Here is a 6,578-nt window from a genome sequence, read left to right as displayed (position 1 = left end):
CAAATTGAGGTTTCAGAAAGTTACAGCATCTTAATTCCTCATAGAAAAGGGAAGGAGCCAGAGGGCAGGCAGGTAGTTCCCTGGGGTGGGGGGAAGTACCCCAGCCTGGTGAGACATCCACCCTTAAACAGCTGCCCCAAATGGGCTAGCCTGGGAATATAGCAATTAAACATTTCCACACCCCATTTTATGAAAAGCAAAGAGGAAAAAAATTTTCCCTTTCTCCCAAACCCAACTAAATATATGTGTATATATACATATACTTTTTCTTAAAAATGAAAACAGAAAAATTCGAAGACATTAGGCGTGAAAGTGAATCCAGAACAAGGGAATGTGAAATTCCCTCTTTCCTTCCTCCCTTACTATGGGATTCATTGGTACATCCCCGGAAGAGGAACCAGCCCCAAAGGGACAGCAGATGGGAGAGACCAAAGGGAGCAAAGGGTGGGGGTCTCCCCAGCTACTCAATAAGCCAGCATGGATGAGGGCAGGGCACCAGGGAAACTACACCCCCTTGAAATTTTCTAGGTGGGACCAGGAGGGGAGAAGAAGAATTCCTGTGTAGTCTTCAATTCCATGTCAAGAAGAGGCAGGGTGACAGGCGGGGAGTATGGAAAAAAGGAACGGGGTTTGGGGGTTCCTGTGGTCAGGGAGAACCCCAATTCCTCAGCTCCTGGACAAAGGCTTCAATTATCTCCTCTTTAACCTTCTGTAACTCCTTCCTCACCTCTTCCAGAAGCTCCCTTTTCACCCTCTCCAGGTCTGACTCTTCCCCATGGCTGGAGGGCTGGGCCTTGGAAGCAGTCCTAGAAGATGAGGACTTCATCCTCAGCAAGGCTGTGCTGTTCTTCTCCCATGGTCTTGGCACAGGTTCACTCTGGGCTGGGCCTCTGGCCCCTGGCTCCTCCTGACTGGCAGATTCTTCCTTGGGTTTCCCTCTAATCTGTGTGGCTTTCCTTCTCTGGGCCAGCAAGGCAGCCATCTCCTCCACGAACCCTGGACCGGTGCTTCGACTGTTCTCAGCTTTGGGGGCCAGCGGTCTTCCTGAGGTCTCCTCCTGCTTGTTGACTTTCCTAAGTTTGGCTCCCCAAATGGCTGCAGCCAAGCCAGGGGCTCCTCCGTCTCCACCATTCCGTCCTTGTGCTGCAGAGAGAGGGGTCGCAGGAGATGTGCCTCCCCCTACTCCATGCCTTGAAGCCAGGACCCCTGAGGAGGGCAATCCTGGGGGTGCGGAAGGACCGGGAGGACAGGGAGGCTGGCTGGGCCACTGCCTTTTCTGCTGCTCCACCTCTTCCCTGGTGGAGCGTGCCCAGGCAAGGGGTGCTGAGGGTGCTGAGGGTGCTGGGAGTGCTGGGGGTGCTGGGGGTGCTGGGGGTGCTGGGGGTGCCGGAGGCCCGTCTCCTTCCAAGGCCTGTAGAGCACTGGCCCTGCCGGCAGCCCGCTGCACCACGTCTTCTTTGATGCTGAAGTTGAGGCCCCAGACCTGGCGGGCGTCTCGCCACTGATGGAAGTTGGGGGTGGCCTGATTGTACTTGACGCCCCTGACGATGGCACAGTTGCTGACCACCTGCTGGCCGGGCTGCATCTTGCCTTCCTCCGACAACCTGAAAGGAATTGGCCGCGGGGTTGAGGTAGATCTGGACACGGCTGAAGCCTGGGGACCCGTGCTGGCAGGTAGCCACCGCTCGTTGCCATCGTCACAAAGCATCACAGTAGCCTGCTGGAACAGATAACCGTCTCGCTTTGGTTGCTCGGCGGGTGGCGGCGCGCCCACGGTCAGGGTGTTCCAGGGGCGCCCCTGGATGGAACTTCAGGGGTTCGGGTTGGCCCCAGGTTCTGCTCCGTCTCCCCCAGGGTTCTGCCCCATACAGCCTGGCTTCGGGGGGAACGAGGACCGCGTTCGGGTGGGTCCTCAGGTGCCCCTTCCCTATGGTAGTTTGATTGGGGGGAGGGGATCCCTGAGGCAGAAAGTGGGTGCGGCATCACCTCCCCTGCCCGTCTCCCTGCAGCCGGCAGCGGCTGCAATGTTACTCTTACAATGTCCTTAAATTCTCTTGGCTACATTTCTTTCCACAATTCCACCTGATCGGTGTTTTTGATCCATTTGGATCCGTGTGAAGACTAATTGATCATGGGTCCCTAGAATGCTAGGGGGTGGGAGGCATAGCATCTAATTTTTTTTTTTAACTTAAATAAGTGGAAAAACTCTACTAGATCTGGTGGGCAGGAACCTGGTTGAAGTTTTCCTGATGGGGGGTCACTACCTATTACCCAGTTTTCCAAATTCCTTGGCTGAGGGGGGTCTTTGAGGAAGGACTCGGCAAGGCTGCCATAAGTGGGCACTGTGAATTCCCCCTGTCTCCTCCAGCAAGGCCTGTAGTCTCCTTGTGAAAGAGGAAAATTCTGGCTCTGAACTGATGATAATCTCTGGAGACTCCACATGGCCCACCAGTTAGAGGCGGCTTATGAAGGTCAAGTCTCAGCCTGAGTGCATAAACTGGGACCACAGACCTACCCCGTGTCTGGATATTAAGTGGCCAAATCCCCACTGATTTCCTGCCTCACAGTGAGGGTTAAAAACTGACCTTCATTGGAAAGCGCCAAATGGAAGTCACTGAATTTACCATCAAAATATCAAGCCAAAGGCAATATGCATCCCTAGTATAATTTCAGATATTAGAGCTGCCATTAAATATCCAAAAGGTAGAGACAGTCCTTCCTAACCTGATCTAGTGTAACTCACCTATTTGACTGATGTCAAAACCAGCTGGCCTTGGGATGGTGGCAGATGACTGGAGAGTTAGTAATGCTGCCAGTTGCAGCCATGCTCCCAGATGAGGAATTTTTACTGGAACAAGTCAGCCCATCCCTGGGTTTGTGTGCATCTTCCATCCCCAAAGGCTCTCCTTTCCATTCCACAAAGTAAAGGTAGTTATAAATACAGGGACAGCAGTGACCTTTACTCTGATCTCAGGGCTTTGACTACTCTCCCAGTGTCTATCACAGTATAGCCCAAAGGTCATTGCTTATGTTGACACAGTTAAAAACAGTATGCTAGCCAGTTACACTGATGATGTGATGGTTAATTGGGCCAAGTGAACAAGAAATTATAAATAATTTTGTAAAAACATGTTTGCCAAACGAAGGGGGATAAATCCTACAAAAAAATTTGGGGGTTTCCATATCAATGAAGTTTCTAGGGGATATGGTTTCTAGGGGATCCAGACATGTTAGGATCTGTCTTCAAAAATGAGAGACAAGGGCTGGGGTTGTGGTTTGGTGGTGGAGAGCTTGCCTAGCATGTGTGAGGCACTGGGTTCGATTCTCAGCACCACATATAAATAAATAGATACTTTTTAAAAATGAGAGACAAGTTGTTGAACCTTATACTTCCCACTATAAAAGAAAGGCAAAAGATGGGACTTTGGATTTTTGAGGCAACATATGGCACATTCGGCTGTGTTGTTTTAGCCATTTACTGGAAAACACATAAGACTGTAAGTTCTGAGTGAGTCCTGGAGCAAGAGAAGGCTCTGAAGCAGGTGCAGGCTTCAGTGCACGCTGCCCTGTCATGTGAGTGTTATCACTGGGAAGTGACCATGGCAGAAAACGATGCCATATGGACAAGCTCCAATCCAAGACCCACGGCACAAAACCTTAGGGTTTTGGATTAAATTGTGCCCTCTCCTGCCAACAACTATTCTCCATTTTAAAAACAGCTCCTAGCTCACACTGGATGTGGTAGAGACAGAATGCCTGACTGTGGGACACCAAGTGACCCGTGCGGCCAGAACTGGAGATACTGTGCCCCACCTTATCATAACGTTGGACACACATGGTGGCACTCTGTTATTACATAGTGTAGATGAGATCGGGTCTGAGCAGGTCCGGAAGGCACAAGGAAATTGCAAGAGCAGGTGATTCAAATCCCCCTGGTGCTTCCTCTGATTGCTTCGCTGATCTTCCCTCAGTCCACACTTGGTGAAATTGCTATGACCTGTTAGCACAAAGGAAAAGCATAGACAAGATTTCCAAATGAGTCTGCATGGCAAGCTAGCAGACAGCCGCTGCTTCACAGGCACACTCGGGGTGCCCCTGAAGGACGGGATTGAGGGGAGAGCTTCCTGGTGGCAGATCGCTGACCATGTGGATGACCCACTTCTTGTAGAAGGAGAGACGATCCAACGTACAGATCTGCACTGATTTATGAGCAGTGGCTAACAACTTAGCTGGCTGGTCAGGGGCTTGAAAGCCACAAGGCTGAGATTGATGAGGAGGAGGTGCTGGGGGAGGTCATGGATGGACTGCTTGACACAGGTGTAAGTGGTGGAGCTATTTTTAACCTACTGGATGCTCTGAGAGGGCATCTTATATGGGGGAGGCTCTCTGTAATTGGATGGACAAGACGCTCTATCCTGCAGAAAGAGATCAACTTCTTTCCCTGGCTACCCTGGTTCTTCCTCAATGAGCCCACATTCACAGAAGCCATGGTGGCAGGGACAGAAGCTATGCATGGCATGGTAGGTAGAATAAGAGCTTTCCTACCAAATGTTCATACTCTAATCCTTGGAACCTGCAAATATATTACATGCTATATGACAAAGTGTGAACTCAGGTGGCGGATGGAATTAAGGTTGCTAATCAGCTGACTTAAAAGGGAGATAAGCCTGAATTATCTGAGTGAACCCAATGTAATTGAAAGGTTTTAAAATTAGGAAGAAGGAAGCAGATGAGCCAGTGTGAGAGAAATGTGAGGTGAACACTTGACCAGCCACAGTTGACTTTAAGGATGGCGGGGCCCCTCTGGAAGCAGGAAAGGGCAGGAAAACAGATCTCCACTAGAGCCTCCAGAAAGGAATGCAGACTCGCTGGCACCTTGATTTTAGACCAATAAGACCGGTTCAGACATCTGACTTCCAAGGTTGTGCTCATTTGATAGCAGGGATAATACACAGAGACTCAACACATTTCCCTCATCAAATCTGACCTGGCAAGCGGGCAATGCTGTGTCCCAGTCGTCAACAGCAAAAGGCCAGACTAAGTTTCCTGTAAGGTACTCTCTTCCCTGGGGTTCCCAAGTCTCTTCAGTTCTGTGAAGTCAATTCTGATTTCATATATAGTAAGACATCATTTGCCTTTTTCACTGCCATTCTTTCAAGAGTATATAGTAGGCCAGGCACGGGAGTGCATGCCTGTAATCCTAGCAGCTCAAGAAGCTGAGGCAGGAGGATTACGAATTCAAAGCCAGCTTCAGCAACAGCGAGATGCTAAGCAACTCAGTGAGACCCTGTCTCTAAATAAAATGCCAACAAAGCGGGGGATGGGATGTGGCTCAGTAGGCGAGTGCCCCTGAATTCAATCCCTGATACAAAAAAAAAAAAAAATTGTATAGTAAAAGTGTGCAATGGCACACATGTGTAATCCCTGTCACTCTGGAAGCTGAGGCAGGAGGATCACAAGTTGGAGGCCAACCTCAGCAATTTAGAAACTCTCAGCAACTTCTAAAGGACTGGGGATATAGTTTAGTGGAAAAAGTGTCCCTAAGTTCAAATTCCAGTGCCAATTATATGAATCTTTATTCAATTATATGAATATTTACATATATATAAACATATAAACGTGTGTGTGTGTGTGTGTGTGTGTGTATATATATATATATATATATATATATATATATATGAATCTTCCAGATATACAGATGAAATGCTGAAGAATTAAGAATTTTGTTATTTGCCATTAAGCCAGACTCTGTCAAATAATGTCCCTCATCTCATCATTCTTGTTTTGAAAGTTATTTTTCATGAAAAATGTTATATTTATTATATTAACCTGTTTATTCACTTAAATAAATTACTATTTTAAACTTGACTTTAAGTTCTAATTCAGCATAATTGATACATAGAGTCCCCACAAAACACCTTAGGAGCCTCAATAATTTCTGAGTGTGAAGGGTTCCTAAGATCAAAACAACTGAGAAACACTGGCCTAGAGGGAACAGCCAGCCACCTATGAGGCGGCGGATAACTGACGCCTTCCCCTCCTTCATGAAGGAGTCGTTATGCATTACTTCGTGGTAATAAATGTGTGTTCCCAATCTGGACTTGCCTTCCCGCCTCGGTGCTTCTGCCAGCACCCTCCCTTCTGGATTCCATAGCACATCTCACTCATCACTCTGCCATCCCACACACTGCCCGCCTACCTTCATTTTATGGTGAAGGACGTCCAGCAACGGTCTCAGCCACGGACTGCACTGGTCTTATGATGAACCCTGAACGATGTGCCCTGTTGCCGGGCGTAGTGGTGCACAGCAGGGTTAGGGCACCAGCTGGGGGGCAGCAGGCTGTGAGGCTGGGTTGATGATGGAGGCAGCACATCCTTTAAGTCAGCAGCCAAGGTATGGCTTCCCCTCCCACAGCTCAAATGATAGGCCCAGGGACCCAGGGGTGGATACAGGAGTGTCCCTTCTATCATTCCAACTCATTTACTGGAGGGGTTTTTGCTTTTTATCCCCTTGACTTTGTGGTTCAGAGGGTCTGGAGTCCTTAATGCCTGAATGTGGGGTGCTTCCAGGGAACACA

General features: G+C 48.8%; 1 pseudogene across 1 annotated transcript; it reads right to left on the bottom strand.

Annotated features, from left to right (window-relative positions):
* Nucleotides 1–590: 590 nt before the first annotated feature.
* Nucleotides 591–6,064, bottom strand: LOC308655571 (vasodilator-stimulated phosphoprotein-like; annotated as a pseudogene). Its single transcript has 2 exons — nucleotides 6,030–6,064; nucleotides 591–1,750 (listed from the first exon to the last, which is right to left on the bottom strand). The product of its transcript is annotated as a vasodilator-stimulated phosphoprotein-like (transcript).
* Between the last annotated feature and the right edge of the window lie 514 nt (nucleotides 6,065–6,578).

Source organism: Spermophilus citellus, assembly GCF_964194105.1.
Source record: "Spermophilus citellus genome assembly, chromosome: 9".
Taxonomy (NCBI): domain Eukaryota; kingdom Metazoa; phylum Chordata; class Mammalia; order Rodentia; family Sciuridae; genus Spermophilus; species Spermophilus citellus.
The sequence above is the reverse complement of the archived record's forward strand: the minus strand, read 5'-3'. Positions and strand labels throughout refer to the sequence as shown.